Raw genomic sequence first — 18,566 nt, 5'->3', positions numbered from 1 at the left:
AAATTTTTCCTAGTGTTTCCATGATATGCGTACGAAAGCTTCTCCTTCTCAACAATCTCCAATTTTGCCATTTTAAAAATATTTATTTTTCAATGAGCTATCCTTGTTTGAAGTTCGCATCGTAACGTCAAATGAAATAACAGTGAGAAAAATATTAACATAATATTAATATTATTAATATTAACCCATTAAATCTCAAGCAGAAACCAATGATTCATTAAAGAAACTATTACATTCTTAGGAAAATCAAAAATAAATTAACCATTGTTTTTTTGCGTTTATCATTTCAAATTCTTTAACAATAATTTAACAAAAACAAAGATAACTAATCGAAAAATAGATATTTTTAAAAAGTTCAAATTGGAGATTGTTGAGGAGGATGTGAGCTCTCGTACGCATAACATGAAAACCCTATAGAAAAAATTTTTGTACCCTGATAAAAAACCAAAAAGTATCCCAAAAACGTCCTTTTTTCAATTTTCAAGGTCAAATTTCTCGAAAACCTAGGGTGATGGAACAATTCTGATTACGGATTCGCATTCAGCATCAAAAAAACCTATTAAAATCACCCTATGCGATCCCAGAAATAATAAAAAAGTGAAATTCTGTTGCACTGTGTTATAAGAAATCGAAAACTCCGAGTCGAAGACTTGGAGTTATCGATATCTTCATGTTCTATAGTTATGAAAAATTTATTTTATAGTTTTAAGTAAAATTTTTTCTTATTTGACTCGGACTGGTTATATTTTTGTCAATAATTGGTCCGTAAAATCCGTATATTTTGAAATACTTTCACTGGTTCGAGTTCTGTTTATACAAAATCCATTATCAATAGTGTTTTTATTTTCGAGCTTTTTGATTATAAATATATTCATATAATATAAAAGTACACTATTATATATGAACAAATTTGTATGTATTTTTAGCACCTAATTTTTAGTCCATTTTCTGACGCATCAACCCCCTTCTCTCTCTCTTTTCTTTATTTTAATCGAATTCAATGTTATTTCTCGAACAAGAGGTTTACCTACATAGATAGTTATGCACTATACAACCCTCTTGAACCCTATGTGTATATATACACGCACGTGCCTTTTCTTTTCTTTTCTCTTTTTTTTTTCGTGTGGCGCAAGTGCATTTGCCGAATAAGTGCTTTGATGTGTTTATAATACTATATATATGTCGAATAGATAGGTTGGTAGGTTGCTAGGTTGGAAGGTTGAATCGTCCTCTTCTTTTCCCAAGCACGGTGCTTGTAAAAGCTTTCTCAATTGCAGGTGGGGGTGGGCGCCACGACGCCAGGCGTCGCTGTCGTAGAACCGGCGGATAACGGTGGGGGCAAATAGGTTCTGGCGTGGTGCGTTGCTGCTGGTGCCCAGAGTACGATTTTACACCACCCGATTCGTGTTGAGCCTGCCTAGAAAGTCCAAGGGGTGGAAATAACAAAAAATAAAAAAAAAAACGAAATAAAATAAAAAGAAACGAAGAAGAGGAACAAAACTTGATTTTCTATTAGTTCCTTGGCTCAACGGTTTAAATATTATTATTCGGAGTGAGAAAAAAAAATAGTTCCTCCCCCTTCTCTCTTTCTTCGAGGATTCCGCTACGCTTTTCATCCCTTGGGTTGTGAAAGGGTGGCGCTCGAATTATATATACTATATATCGAAAGCCGAAAGCTTAAACTCGCAGTGCATTTGAGAGTTGAGGGCGATAGTCCCGAGTCGGAAAATTGATCGTGTTGCTCGTCATCATCGTCGTCGTCGTCGTCGTCGTCGTCGTCGTTGTCGTTCCATTCGTTTGAAATGTGTTACAAGTGAAAATTTTCTCTTCGTACATATACAACCCCTTTTACCCCCCCCCCCCCCGGGAAACAATTTGCCCGATCCATTATTGTTTTAACGTGAGGTTTGTTCTTTATAAATGAAATTGAAAAAATATTCTTCATTTTTTAATTGCTCCGGGTCCTCTCAGTGCGTGTGTGAAAAGCACCAGGAACACGATAAAAGAATATAAATAAGCAAACGCACCCAGATATCTATTTATAAGTTTATAGTGAGCATATAGGCGAGGAATTAGTGCGAGAAGAGGAAGCGACCAGGCGCGAGACTTGCTGGCGTGTGAGAAAAATATTGTGTGTGAGTTTGTTTCGAAAGGCGAGAGATCAGTTGGTAAAAAAAAAAGAAGAGAAGAAGAGGAAAAACAACCCCCCTTCCTATATTTTACACCTCTCTTTTTTTTATGAAAAAAAAAATAGAAACAAATATTTCTATGTATTTATAATCGAATTTGTTTCACTGGTTTGAGTGGATCCATTCAGTTTTTTCAACCCCTTCGGCTCTATTGTGACTAGTGAGTGCCTATAAAGTGCAATACGAACGGATATGACGAGCGGATCCGCCCGGTTCACGTGATATCTTCTTCACTTTACTTTTAAGATGTGGTGAGTTGAAAGTTCAATGTCTTCTCAATTTTTAGGGCATTGCTCACTCGGCAATGTTGATTCCGAGTTTCTCTTCATTACACTAAAACAAAATTTTCTGCTTGCTTGAAATTTGTTTCTTTTTTTCCCTTCTTTACTTGGATTTTTTTTGTTGGTATTTTTGTTTCTCAAAAGGAGTGGAATTTGTTTGAATTATTCTTCTCCACAAATTTGAATTACTAAAAATGTTTACTAATTTAAATTAGTGACTGACTTTTTGCTTTTGAATTAGTAAATTTAACTAATAGTTATTTCTACTAATTTATTAGTAAAGATTTCATTGGTTTCAAATCAATTTTATTTGGTGCAAGTAAACATTTTATTTGTATCGAATAAAATTTTTATTTAAAACAAATAAATTACTGTAAAAACAAAGTCTTAAATTACAATAACTCAAACGTGTTTTTTTCTTAAATTCAACCCATTTTTGGGCTTAAAGTAAAAATAAGACTATTTCAGGTCTTAAAAACAGCTCCTGATGTGAAATTCAGTCAATATTTAGATTAACATAAAAAATTTAGTATTAGGTATTCTTGACACTAGAACATATCGGAATTAAAATCAGTAAAAACTGATTCAAAATTTTTCTGTGTCAAAATTTCCAGAAAGAGATGCTTCTAAATTATTTAATATTAATAATTCTGAAGAAGTTTAATAGTAGGTATGCTTGCCATTAGAACATATCGGAATCGTAATCAGTTAAAATATAAAAATATTTTAGTACAAAAAATATTTGTAATAAAATGTATATTTCAAGGTGTCTACTAACAGGGAAATAGCCAGGAATTTAATTTGCCAGGGAAAAACCGGGAATAAGCCAGGAGCTTTATGACAAACTGGGAATTTTTTCTCCAAATTAAAAAAAGTTTTATTATTTTAATTTGTTTTTAAAAAATTTCTTTTTATTTCAATTTTTATAGATATTTATACTGTTCTCTAAATTTGAATTAGTATGATCCATTAGTTTTGAACGTTCAAATGAACGAAATATTTTTTATTAAAAATATTTTCATAAATTACTGATTACAATAAAAGTAAAAAAATCCAAATTCCACTTAGAATCTTTAAAAATTGAATTTTATTTCTAGTGATGCAAAATTATTATATCAAAAATTTAATTTGAGCAAAAAATAAATAAATTTCGTTCATTTGAACGTTTAAAACTTTAGGACCATGAATTAGTTAAAAATAATTAACTTGATAGTAAAAAAATCAGTCACTGATTCAAATACAGTATGTAAATAAATTTTTAAAAAATTATCGAATTAATAGAAATTTTATAAAATTCAACTGAAAATAATTAAATTTGTTAAAGTATTTCATTAAAAACTTTTTAACAAATCGAATTTTCAAAGTATTTTAATTTAATAATTTTGATAAATAATTAAATTTTATAGTCACATTCTAAATGTATTCATGATTCTTAGTGCGAAGATTAATAATTAAAATTTTTATTAGTTCATTTAAAAAAGACACGCACTTAAATTTTTTTGATAAAATTGAATTTTTGCAAAGTTTTTTTTTGAAAATTCTGAAAAATAAGATTTTTGTAATTTTTCAATTCTATTGTTTCAAGATAATTGAATTTTTATAAACAAATAATTTAAAATTTTTGAAATAATTGAAATTTCTTTATATTCTATTCTATTCTCTTTGTCGAAAGAATTCAATTATTTCTAGAAATTGTAAAAAAAAATTCTTCTCAAGAATTCAATTATTTTCATAAATAGCAAAATTCTTTAGATTTACTAAATTCTTTGGAATAATATTTTAAAAAAATATTCTTCACAAGAATTCAATTTTTTTGTAAATTTCCATAAGATTCTAAAAAAAATTCAATTATTTTCAAAAATTTTAATAAAATTCTATTTAAACATTTAATTATTTTCTTAAATATGTAATAACATTCTTTGGAAGGATTCAATTACTTTTATAAATAGTAAAATTCTTTGCAGAAATTCAATTTGTATCAATACATCTTAAAAATTATTTTAAAAAATTGAGAAAATTCTTTGTTTAAGGGCATTTGAACCTTGATGACGTCACACATGCTTTGCACAAAGTGTAACGTCATCAAGGTTCAAATGCCCTTAATTCTATTATTTTTCAAATTTTTAATTAAAATTATTAAAAAAAACATTATTTTCAAAAATTAAAAAAAAAAAAAAACCTGTCAAAAGAATTTAATTATTCATAAAAACTCTAATAAAATTTTTGGAAGTCATTTGTAGATTTATTTATATTCGAAATGGAATAAATTTAAATTTGATGAGAAAAAAAACCGGGAAAAATTAGGACAAAGCCGGGAATTTTGTTGAACGAAAATAGTAGACACCCTGTTAATTTGTTTCAATTATTCTTCTCTCTAAATTTGAAATAGTAAAAATGTTTACTAATTTAAATTAGTGACTGTCTTTTTGCTTTTGAATAATTAGTAAATTTTATTAATAAATAGTAATTTCTACTAATTTATTAGTAAAATCTACTAATTTATTAGTAAAATTTACTAATTCGAAAGCAAAAAGTCAGTCACTGATTCAAATTAGTAAACATTTTTATTAACTCTCTTTTAGAGAGTTGAAATTTTTCTGGTAAATTGAGATTTTTATGTGGAAAAATTAAAAACATTTAAATTTTTTTCGGAATATTTATCAGATTATGTAGTTGATTGCAAAGCAAAGAGTATAAAGCTCAAATATGACTAAAAATTCTGAACGTTCAAATGAATTTATTCTCTTTTTTCTAATGAAATTATTTCCTTTGATAAATTCAAATTTCATGAGAATAATATTCTGCTACTGAAAAAAATTTATTCTATTCAAATAAACTATTACTTGTCAACAATACCCATGGAAAAAAATATTTGTCTCAGAGCCAACAAGACTTTATTTGTTTTAAATAAATTTTATTTGGTGTAAGTAAACAATTTATTTGTATCAAATAAAATATTTATTTAAAACAAATAAATAAATTACTGTAAAAACAAAGTCTTAAATTACAGCTCAAACGTGGTTTTTTTCTAAATTGAACCCATTTAGGGCTTAAAATAAAAATAAGACTATTTCAGGTCTTAAAAACGTTCAAAGGAACGAAATATTTTTTTTTTGTTCAAATAATTTTGAAAAATTAATATTAAATATTTTTAATAAAATATAAATTAAGTGTAATAACAAAAATTTTTAGAGCCATAACTTTTTGAAAATATTTATAATGAAAAAACAAACGAAATATTTTTTCAATATAAATATTTTCAAAAACGTAAGAATAAACAATTTGAAACTATATAAATTATTGTTTAATAATTAACGCAATATTATTATATAACAGAATTTTACACATTGAAAAAAAATTTATTTGATTCAAATAACCGATTAATTGACTATTATCAATTAAATATTTAATTGAATGAAATAATATTTATTGGAGTCAATTAAATGGTATTTGATTCAAATACTGAAATTATTGAATCAAATATGAATTGAACCATTTAATTGACTCCAATAAATATTATTTGATTCAAGTAAATATTTCATTGATAATAATAGTCAATTAAACGATTATTTGAATCAAATAAATTGTTTTTTCAGTGTAGTTTTCAAAAAGCAAAAATAAATTTCCTTTCATTTTGAATGCTGGAAAACTGTGAGAGAAATAAATATATATCGCACACGCCAGTGAAGAGAGGTAATTTACAAAATACAAAAATGTTGTTCTTTTTTTTGAATTTCGAAAATTTTTCTGTTTACCTTTTGTTTCGCAATAAGTTAAGCGTGTAAAATAAGAGTTTGGGGAACAGGTGAATATTTTTAGAAAATTGTTTTTCGAGGATCGACATTGTAACATTATTCTACTTATTTCGGAACGGCTGACACAACTACTATGTATAGTTCAGAGCAGAGTCCGTTCACCCTTGAAAAGGCTATATGGCGTGATACGTCAAGTGGAGCGCAATTTCTATTTCATTTGGTTTTACGCTCCAATTTTTTAAAGTTGTCGTCTCGAAAGGGAGAAATTCCTTTTTCTTTTTTTTTCAATTAAAAACGAAATCAAAATTAAACTTTGATTTGTTTACGACTAGATAAACAATAAATAAATGATGACAATTTTCTGATATATATATATGGGCAATTCTACGTGAGATTTCAGTCGACCTCTTAAAATCGGCCAAAAATATTTTTTTTCTATTCTGTATTGAAAAAAAACAGATACGTATTTTTTTATTATTTTTTTGGAGGCCAAATTTTTGAGTTATGAATTTTCAAAATTTTCGCTTTTTAAATGTAGCTATATTTTTAATGTCAGATAACTCAAAAAATATTGCTTCTTTTCATTTTTTGACAAGAGAAAAAAAATTTTGTTTTTCTTTCTACTTTTGAATAATCATAACAAAAAAATTTTTTTTTCATTTTTTATTAAAAAAATAAAAAAAATTTTTAAACAAATTAATTTTTTTTAACTTTGGGTATGATAAATTTTTAATTTTCTTTTTCTAAAACATACCTGGAAATGATAAGAAGGTTTTGCAAAAAGTTTCAGAGTGGGCCTGACAAGTTTGATGGGTCCAAAAAAAAAATTAAGCTGTCCGTGCAGGTCGCACGCACGTGGCACAATGGGATTTTTTTACAATTTATTATTAAAAATTGTCTAGAGCCTACAAATTTTATCGGATTTTGATTATTATTGAATTTTTAGGCTCTAAACAATTTTTAATAATAAATTGTAAAAAAGTCCCATTGTGCCACGTGCGTGCGACCTGCACAGAGAGCTTAATTATTTTTTTGGACCCATCAAATTTGTCAGGCCCACTCTGAAACTTTTTGCAAAACCTTGTTATCATTTCCAGGTATGTTTTAGAAAAAGAAAATTAAAAATTTATCATACCCAAAGTTAAAAAAAATTAATTTGTTTATAAAATTTTTTTATTTTTTTAATAAAAAATGAAAAAAATTTTTTTTTGTTATGATTATTCAAAAGTAGAGAGAAAAACAAAACTTTTTTTCTCTTGTCAAAAAATGAAAAGAAGCAATATTTTTTGAGTTATCTGACATTAAAAATATATCTTCATTTAAAAAACGAAAATTTTGAAAATTCATAACTCAAAAATTTGGCCTCCAAAAAAATAATAAAAAAATACGTATCTGTTTTTTTTCAATACAGAATAGAAAAAAAATATTTTTGGCCGATTTTAAGAGGTCAACTGAAATCTCACGTGGAATTGCCCATATATATATATATATATATACACTCTGTATTTATATTATATTGGACAGACTTTTATTGAATATATAGTTTAGAAAATACCCCTGAAAGTTTAGAAATATCAATTTTTCATTGTAATTGATTGGAACTATCCACTTTTAAACTTTTAAACGCTCTAATGAACTCAATGCAATTACGAAATTATTAACTATATAGTTTAAGCACAATTTATTATTAACTTTATGAAAACTTGAAATCTTGAGTAATTTTAATTAAAAAAGTTTGAAGTTTTTGATTGAAATTATCATTGAAGCACAATTTAACCTATTTGTCGGTTAATTTTTTTTTTTAATAAAATTATACCTATATTGAAAAATAATTGAATACGTTAAACTGCTTTTACTTCAAATATAAAAATATTTATTGTCTCAATATTTTATTTTACCGAAAATAAAAATTAAGGTCAAATATTCATTTGTGAATAGTTAATAACTCAATTATTTGAAATACATTTTTCTCTTATACTGTAAATAATAAACGAAAATGTTAATTTGAAAAAAATATTCAATATTTAACAAAGAAATAAAAATAATAAATGATATTTGTTTAGAATATTATAACAGTTGTGTATTGTAATTTTCGCTTTATTTTTGAAAGAGTAGAATAATTCAATTCATTTCCACTTTGATTTCAAAGAATTAAAATACTAACAATGTTATAAAGCTTTAAATAATGAATGCAAATCGAATTCTATTGTATTGAATAATTGATTTCTTCCATCTTAACGGAATTAAAATATATAAACAATAATGTTTATCTAGAATTAAAAGCTTTGAATGAAATATAAAATTTGAATTTGTTAAAGAACTGGAAAATTTTGAAAGTAGAAAAAAAGGGAATAGAATAGACTATATATAAACCTACAGTAATAGGGTCGTTTAAGTGTGGCATAGATTTTTTTGAAATTTTTTTAGGTCCCCTCCCCTCTAAATAAACACTAATAACTTTTTTTATGTATCCCTCTTCATATATTATGTCACATTGTTATTTATTTCTTGTCTTTTTATTTTATTTTAGATTCGGTAGTAAAAGACCGTTATAGTCGGGCAAAAGGGATAAATTTTTTGATATTTGACAACGGGAAATATAAAATTCCATTCAGATGTAAATTTTTTTATTAGAAATAAAAATCATGTCAGACTCAGTTAGATATTAAATATTTAAATTTTTGCAGTAGTAGAAATCAAGGTCTGCGTTAACCTATCTAAACCAATTTCTTAAAAAGATTCTATTCACCAGTTCTACTATTTTGCAAATGATTGCAGAAATTCAATTATTTTCAAAAATTTTAATAAAATTCTTGGCGAAATTTAAATTATATTCAAAAACTTTCCTCAATTCAATGATTTTTTATATCTACTATTTTAATAAAAATTCCTAAAAGAATTCAATTATAGTTAAAAAAAAATTTTTAATAAAATTCTACGTAAACATTTCATTATTTTCATAAATAATAAGAAATTTTACAGGAATTCAATTATTTAAAAATTATTTTTATATATTTTTCAATTATTTTCATAAATAATAATAAAACACAATGCTGAATTTCAATTATTTTTAATACAATTTTAATGATATTCCTCGAAAAATGTAATTATTCTTAAAAATTTTATTAAAATTCTTCAAAAGAATTCAATTATTTAAAAGAAAATTGAATTCAATTCTTCGCAGGCATTCAATTATTTTCAAAAATATTAAAATTTTCACCGGAATTCAATTATTTAAAAAATTTTATTAAAATTCTTTGCAAAAATTCAATTATTTTTATCAATAATAAAATTATCACATGAATTCAATTATTTTCATAAATAATAAAATTCTTCTCGGAAATTCAATTATTTTTGTAAAATTTTAATAAAATTCTTCGCAAGAATTCAATCCTTTAACTAAATAATAAAATTTTTCTCAAGAATTCAATTATTCTTAAAAATTTTATTGAAATTTTTTAAAAGAATTCAATTATTCTTAAAAGTTTTATTAAAATTCTTCAAAAGAATTCAATTATTCTTAAAAATTTTATTGAAATTCTTCAAAAGAATTCAATTATTCTTAAAAATTTTATTAAAATTCTTCAAAAGAATTCAATTATTTAAAAGAAAATTTAATTAAATTTTTCGTAGGAATTAAATTATTTTCAAAAATATTAAAAATTTCACAGGAATTCAATTATTATAAAAATTTTAATAAAATTCTTTGCAAAACTTCAATTATTTTTATCAATAACAAAATGTTCACAGGAATTCAATTGTTTACAAATTATTTTCATATATTATTCAATTATTTTCAAAAATTTTAATGAAATTCTTTGCGTAAAAATTCAATTTTTTTAAAAATAATTTTAATAAAATTCTTCGCAGAAATCCAAATTATGTTTAAAAATTTACAAAAATTCTCGTCAAAATTTCAATTATCTTTAGAAATAGATAATAAAATTTTTCTCCGAAATTCAATTACTTTCAAAACTTTTAATAAAATTCTTGGCAGGATTTTAATTATTTTTAATAAAATTTTCATCAAATTTCTCGTAAAATAAAATTATTCTTAAAAGTTTTATTAAAATTTGTCAAGAGAATTCAATTATTTAAAACTTTGTTGATAAAATTCTGTATGAAAATTTAATTTTAAGAAACATTCAATTCTTTAATAAAATATTTATTTTTGTAGTTAAATAATTGAATTCTCGTAGAATTTTCTAATAAATATTGATTTAAAATGAATTTCAAAATTAAAATTTTTGAAAATTTGAACTATTCATTCTTTTAATTAGGAATTCTGTAGAATTAATTTTTCTCAAAAAGTTTAATGGAATTTTTTTTAATTATTTGAAATTTTTAACTTCTACTATATTTAATTGTGGAATGTCAGAATAATCAAAAATTCGTAAAATTAAATTGCAAACAAAAGAATTTGAAAAATCGGTAGGTTACCAAAGTACTTTTTCCCAAAAAATTTTTTTCCAAACTCATATTTTCCCAAAATAAAATTGTTCATCAGAACAATATTCTTCTTTAAATAAATTCTTTTTAATATTTTTTGTAAAAATTCTTTGAGAATTTTCAAATCTATTTGTACACATTTTTATTTTACCTAATTTCGATTATTCGGAAATTTTTCAATTAAAAATATATTAGAAAATAAAAACTAGAAATAATTTCAAAAAAATTCCCATCAAATTTTGTCAAAAAAAATTAGTTGTACAGAATTGTTAATTAAAAATAATATTTTCAAAATTCAATTATTTCTAAAAATTCATTCTATAAAGCTTCTAATATTCAATTATTATCTAAAATTTTAACTGAAATTAATTTTTAAATAAATTTTTATTAAAAAATTCTACGAGAATTCAATTATTTGAATACAAAAATAAATAACTATTGAAGAATTGAATGTTTTTTAAAATTGAATTCTAATAAAAAATTATACCAACAAATTTTAAGAAAAAATATATTTTGGGAAAAATGTCCTTTGGAAACCATACTATTGTTTGGGAAACTTGATTTTGAATAAAATGTCCTCTGGGAAATCGTATTTTGGAAAAAATGTACTACAATCGAAAATTCATAAAGAACTTTTTCAAAAATTATTTAAAAAATTGACTTAATGAAGAATTTTAGATGAAAATTCTAGAAATGAATAATCGTAATGAAATATTTTTCTTGACGAAAATAATATAGAATTCTTCTTTTACAAATTTTTCTTTTTCAAATTATAATTAAAAAAAACTATACAAAACGTTTTTTAAACAAAAATATATAAAAATTTGAATAGAAAACTATTTTTTCTTCTAAATCTTTGTTTATAAACGTTGTGAACTTCATCAACGTGAAAAGTCAAGGAATTTGAAAAGAGCAAAAGCGTGGCAACCCTGATTATAACAATAATTTGAAAATACGGTTTATGCAACAAAATAAACTATTTGATTCGAAAATATAATTTTTTTCTAGAGTATTAAAAAGGGATTTCAAAGCAAAGGAAATTAGGAGAAATTTATTGAAGTATATGTTTGAGAATATAGTGGTTTTTTGTAAGGATAAAATTTTTCGATTGTATTCTAGGTACTACAGGTTATCTTATATGTATATATTGCAATAAAACGACAGTAACTTTCACATGGGGTGTGGTCTTAAGATAAATGGGTCAATCTCATTAGGTCTCATTCGCTTTTGATCTCTTGAAACCATTTTTCCCCAAGCTCCTTTTTCCATTTTGCGCACACACATATGTGTTCGCCCATCTTTCGCACGGGTGCATGGCAGCTTATCGAGAGAAATATTCTTCAAGTTCTGCGCGCGAGTGCCGCATTAAAGCACATTGCTGTTTAGAAATTTATAGCAACCCATAAATCTCACTGGGAAATAAATCGTTTCTATTAAATTTTTAATATAAACTTAACATTGAAACTGTGTATGCATAGAGTACAATTGTAATTATTTCTCTTTTTCTTTGGTTTATACACGTATATATGTATCTGCAGATAGACGTAGTCGTATATCACTTTCAAGAAGATATTTATATATTCAAGTTTGAGAAAATATTATGTAAGACTTTTTCCACCTATAGTGATTTTTATTTGGATAGAGAAGAATTTCTATTTTATGCAATATCAATGAATTTTATTCCTCAATTTTGAATTTTCTCTGTGGTATTTTTTATATTTTCTCTCTGTGAAACTAAATTATAGTAAAAAATTAGTAAGGAAAAGTCATCCACGAAATGATAATTTTACTATCAATCAGTGAAAGTTTACTGCTATAATGAATTTTATAGGATCGTTTGTGGAAGTCGTTCTCCTTTCTTTTCGAACATAATTAAATTCAGGGAATAATACAGTGAATTGAATTAATTTAAATTTGGTAAATATGAAAAATATTCCTAATGAGTTTGACTGAAAGGCATTTGGGTTAAATGGAAATTTGCTGAGAGGCGAATAAGGTTACGTTTTGGCAAATAGCATATTTGGAGAATTTTCATGCGCTGCGAGATATTTTTTCTATCACGAAAAATTATGTTTGCAATTTTTTTTTTTACAGTATAAAGTCAAATGAAAAATTTTATTTATTTACGAAAAGAGACATTTTACTTATTAGTTTTTACTCGCGCTTCTTGGGAAATTGAATTTTCTTGTAAGTGATTTATTATTGAAAAAGTTTTTTGAAAAAATTTGTCGATTCTTAAGACTGACTTATATATATATCTATATACTGGGGAAACAAGTGAATTAGTGAATGACCTATTTCTCGTGTTCTAAAATTCGTAGATTTGAGAAAACTGAGATAGTGTAGTTTCATGTGGTATACTAGCAGTAGCAGTAGTGGTGGTAGTAGTACGACAGAAAATAGCGAGTCGAGAGAAGAGTTGGTTCAGTCGAATGTCTTGTGGCATTTTGCCAATATAAAGACTTTTTAGTTTTGGAATGAAAGACACTAGACGACAATGTATGCTTGCACATTTGCACGCACATTCCTTAACACGCATTGACTGCAGACAGTGCATAGTTCTGCTTTAAGAGCATCAAGGCATGATAGTCAAAGAGAGGGTGAATTACGAGGGTACACTACACTCTTTTTGCGCTCGTAAAGATGAGATAGACACACGCGATATTGGCATTTATAAACGAGGAACAAGGATAGTAATTATATGTGGATCGAAACGATATTGTGTCCTACAAAATTTTAATGGCAATTAATTGTTATATTTAAAGGCAGACGATTTTTTTTTTATGATCCGATGTAGTTTTTCTCTGTGTATGTAATCTTCTCTATTTAATGTTCAGGGCTCGGATTGTTCGACTTTTTTCAACTTTTCTAAGGAAATGTGACTTTTTTCAACTTTTTTGTGAAAAGATGCGACTAATCGACTTTTTCGACATTATTTTTTAGTAAAATGCGAATGAAACTTAAAAAAAATTGTTTAAATTTAAAGGAAAAAGTTTGAGTCAAAAAAAATGTTCTGTTACATTTATTTACAAATTTCTTAAAAATTTTTCAAAAACATCAATAACTTCTTTTTTAAAAAAATATTTAATTATTATTGTTCCATAGGAATTAAAATTCTTCAAAAGATTCAAATTCAAACCTTTTTGAAATTAAACAACTTATAAAAAATTGTTACATAACATGAAGAAATCGATCACTCCGAGTCTTCGACTTGGAGCAATCGATGTCTTCATGTTTTATAGTTATTAAAGATGACTGAGTGATAAAATCATTAATTTAAATTCTAAGACTTTATAAAAAAAAATTTTTTTAAATTATTTTTTATCCAAATCATTGAATTATTGGGAAGAAATTTATAAAACATTAGTAAGTAATTGAATTTTGCCGAAGAATGTTGATATTTACAAAGATAATTAAAATTTTGAAGAGAATTTAAAAAAAATTTTTTGAAAATAATTGAAATTCTGTGAAGAATTTTCTTACTTTTGAAGATAATTGAATTTTGCAAAAAATTGTATCAGAACTTTCGAAAATAATTACAATTACCAGGATGAATTTTATTATTTATAAAGATAATAAAAATTTTAACGAGGAATTTAAAAAATTTTTTTGAAAATAATTGAATTTCTGCGAAGAATTTGATTACTTTTGAAAATAATTGAATTTCTAGGATGAATTTTATTATTTATAAAGATAATTGAAAATTTGACAAGAATTTTATTAAAATTCTTTGCAAATAATTGAATTTCAGAGAAGAATTTTATTACTTTTGAAAATAATTGAATTTTTGCGATGAATTTTATTACTTTTGTCAGATAATTGAATTTCTGCGAAGAATTTTATTACTTTTAAAAATAATTAAATTTCTATGATGAATTTTATTATTTATAAAGATAATTGAAATTTTGACAAGAATTTTATTAAAATTCTTTGCAAATAATTGAATTTCAGAGAAGAATTTTATTATTCACAAATAAGATAATTGAAATTTTGAACAGATTTTAAAAAAAAAATGTTTAAAAGTAATTGAATTTTGCAGAAGAATTTTGATATTTATAAACATAATTGAAATTTTGAGAAGAATTTACAAAAAAAAATTTTGAAAATAATTGAATTTCTGAAAAGAATTTTCTTATTTTTGAAGATAATTGAATTTTGCAAAGAATTTTATTAGAACTTTTGAAAACAATTAAATTTTTAGGATGAATTTTATTATTTATTAAATTTTGACGAAAAATTAAAAAATTTTTTGAATATAATTAAATTTCTGCGAAGAATTTTATTACTTTTGAAATTAAATGAATTTCAGAGAAGAATTTTATTACTTATAAAGATAATTGAAATTTTGACAAGAATTTGATTAAAATTTTTGTTAAATAATTGAATTTCGGAGAATTTTATTATTCACAAAGATAATTGAAATTTTGAACAGATTTTTTAAAAAAAAATGTTTAAAAGTAATTGAATTTTGCAGAAGAATTTTGATATTTATAAACATAATTGAAATTTTGAGGAGAATTTAAAAAAAAATTTTTGAAAATAATTGAATTTCTGAAAAGAATTTTCTTATTTTTGAAGATAATTAAATTTTGCAAAGAATTTTATTAGAACTTTTGAAAACAATTAAATTTTTAGGATGAATTTTATTATTTATAAAATTTTGACGAAAAATTAAAAAATTTTTTGAATATAATTAAATTTCTGCGAAGAATTTTATTACTTTTAAAAATAATTAAATTTCTATGATGAATTTTATTATTTATAAAGATAATTGAAATTTTGAACAGATTTTTAAAAAAAAATGTTTAAAAGTAATTGAATTTTGCAGAAGAATTTTGATATTTATAAACATAATTGAAATTTTGAGGAGAATTTAAAAAAAAATTTTTGAAAATAATTGAATTTCTGAAAAGAATTTTCTTATTTTTGAAGATAATTGAATTTTGCAAAGAATTTTATTAGAACTTTTGAAAACAATTAAATTTTTAGGATGAATTTTATTATTTATAAAATTTTGACGAAAAATTAAAAAAAATTTTGAATATAATTAAATTTCTGCGAAGAATTTTTTATTACTTTTGAAAATAATTGAATTTCAGAGAAGAATTTTATTATTTATAAAGTTAATTGAAATTTTGACAAGAATTTGATTAAAATTTTTGGTAAATAATTGAATTTCGGAGAAGAATTTTATTATTTATAAAAATAATTGACATTTTAAAGAGAATTTTTAAAAAAATGTTGAAAATACCTAATTAAAATTTTGCTATGAATTTTATTAAATTTTTAAAAATTTTATTCCTGATTGTTTGATATTAATGTATCTGTTGTTGAGAAATGTAATTTTTTTTTTTACAATTTTGAGAATTTCGTGTTTCTTTTTTGTCGTTTTTTCTAAAATTTTATGCGACTTTTTTTCCGTTTTTTTTTTAAATTTGATGCGACTTTTCTTGACTTTTGTTGTGAATTTATGCGACTAAAGCGACTTTTTTTGAGTCTTAAAGACGATCCGAGCCCTGAATGTTACAAAATTAGCCTTATTCCTTGCGACTAGTAGTTTTTCGTAAAAATATATTTTCAAAATATTTACACCACCAAAAATTGTTCGGTTGTTCCACGTTCAAAACATATGGAATTTAATGTTTACCATAGAATTCTAAATTAAGTTCCCCTTAGTCAAATTTTCATTAAGCATGATTCTAATTAGTGACATGACAATGTTTTTAAATAATTTTATTTATGTAGTAAATTGTCTAGATTTTCTAAATAGCGTGATTAAAAGCCAATTGATAAGAATCTTCTAAAAATTATCAAGGAAAAAGAAAAAATGGGGTTAATAAAATTAATGATTTTTATATTCTCTTCACTTTTTGTTTCTTTTATGTAGATTTTAGAAAGGGATGAAATAATACATTATTTTCTATTTTATGATCAACTCTAGTTTCTCTAAACAATTTTTTAAAAATTAAATTAGGTTCTTATTCATTCACGTTGCAGGAAAGGGAATTTTAAAAGTCTTACTATTAAAAATTCATGTTCCTGAAGTTTTTAACATTCAAATCAAAGGATAACTTTTTCGTGACTCCTTTTTGTATGTCATTAAAAAAATTGTTTATTTTATTAAAAAAAATTGATTTTAAATTAAGTAAATGCATAAAATGAAACAAATCTTTCAAAAATTGTTTTTAAATCATTTTATAAGATAATTTTCGAAAAATTACATTAAAATATTTTTAAAAACTAATTATTAAAATTGATTTATGATAATTTTTTAAGATTCAATTATCTTTGAAGCAATATAAATAAACATTTATGAAAATTTACTTTTTGGATTTATTAAAATTTTTGAGAAATCATGGTCCTGTTTATAATTAAAATTCTTCAAAGATTTGATAATTTTTATTTGTATTTGTCAAAAGTTCAATTAATTTTAAAAAAATTTACCAAATTTTAATTGTTTGGAAATTGTCCAAAATTGAAAAACTATTATCTTTCAAAAATTATTTAAAAATAACTTTAAAAAAACTATATGAAGTGTTACAATTATTATAAATAATTGAGTTTTTATATTTAAATAATTGTATTCCAGAAGAATTTTTGGAAAATTATTTAAATTAATTGATTCAGAGAAGAAGTTTAGGTGTGAAAATTGTAGAAAATAATTGAATTCCGGTAGGGTAATAATTGTAATTTTTAGAAATTATTAAAATTCATAAATTTTCTGTAAATTTTCATATTTTTCTTGAAAAAGAATTTTGTCAGGGAATGTGATTTTAATGTTAGTAAATTGTCAGTGAAATGTCAGAGAAATTGATAAACTTGACCACCCTGGGTTTAGTATCCTTCATTTGAGTGTTCAAAACTTTTAGATAATTTTTTTTTCGTTCATTTAAAGTTGAAAATTTTAGGAAAATAAAAATTTTGTTTCTTGATATTTTCAAAATTGTTGACAGGGAAATTACATAAAAAAATATTATGAAAAATGTTTGGTTTATACAGAGAGAGTAAAATTAGAAGAATAATTTATTTTTGCAGAACAAAAATGTTATTTACAAGAATGACAGTTTGAAATATTGTTTTATTAAAGTAAAATGAAAAGAAAGATTTTATTATATGTACTATATAATATTTTGTTAGTTTTTGTTACAATATATATATATATATATTGTTGTCAATTTTTAGAGTCATAAAAAATAAAAACTATATAGTTTACAAATATCAATCAATCCTGTGGTATTTTCCACTACTTAGCCTTGGTTTTCTCAAAGTAAATCGATCGTCTCTCTCGCATCTCTTAAAAATAGGTCACTGTAAGATTTAGTTCGCTTTATCGTTTTCCATTGAAACTATAAGGAAATCATTGCATCGAATAGAGAGTGTCATGGATATTGATTTTTTGAACCCTTACGCTGACATATTCACGCCGCATATATACATTATTATCGGTGGCTTATCTTTAGATCCGTATAGAGGAAAAAGAGAACGATTAGTTGGTGGTTTACTCATCGTGTATGACACGTAAAATAAATGAAGAGGGTTCACACTTATCATATACATATACGCACGTATACATACATTTTTTGTTGGAATAGTTTGCTTGTATTTCACCTTCATTACTATTTCATATAGCAAATCGATATTTTAGACAATATTTTCCATTTTGTTGTTTTTTTTCTTCTTCATTAAAAAAAAATATAGAACTTCTTTTAGTATATATAGAATTTTTTTATACACAATGTTTTCATACATACATTTTATTATTTTTTTATCATTTTTTAACGAAATGTTTTTATGCATATAAAATTATTTTTTTATTATATAGATAACATTTTTTTATAAAATTTTGTTTTAGTGAATTTATTACATACAGATATTTGTAAACAAAAATATAC

At 23.7% G+C, this 18,566-nt stretch overlaps 1 protein-coding gene across 9 annotated transcripts in view; it reads left to right on the top strand.

Annotated features, from left to right (window-relative positions):
* Nucleotides 1-18,566, top strand: part of LOC122509509 (muscle calcium channel subunit alpha-1) — a 149,285-nt gene that overhangs the window by 33,073 nt on the left and 97,646 nt on the right. For 4 of the 9 annotated variants that reach the window (XM_043623642.1, XM_043623638.1, XM_043623639.1 and 1 more), the window contains exon 1: nt 975-2,440. The exons of 2 other annotated variants lie outside the window; for them this stretch is intronic. The gene's annotated coding sequence lies outside the window, so the exon portion shown is untranslated. Of the gene's footprint in view, nt 1-973; nt 2,441-18,566 lie in introns of those variants that run through there. 3 more of the 9 variants (XR_006302368.1, XM_043623643.1, XM_043623645.1) reach the window with 1 other exon arrangement.

This window comes from Leptopilina heterotoma, unplaced genomic scaffold, assembly GCF_015476425.1.
Source record: "Leptopilina heterotoma isolate Lh14 unplaced genomic scaffold, ASM1547642v1 Lhet_60, whole genome shotgun sequence".
NCBI lineage: Eukaryota > Metazoa > Arthropoda > Insecta > Hymenoptera > Figitidae > Leptopilina > Leptopilina heterotoma.
Note: the sequence above shows the minus strand (reverse complement) of the source record. Positions and strands in the feature narration are given on the sequence as shown.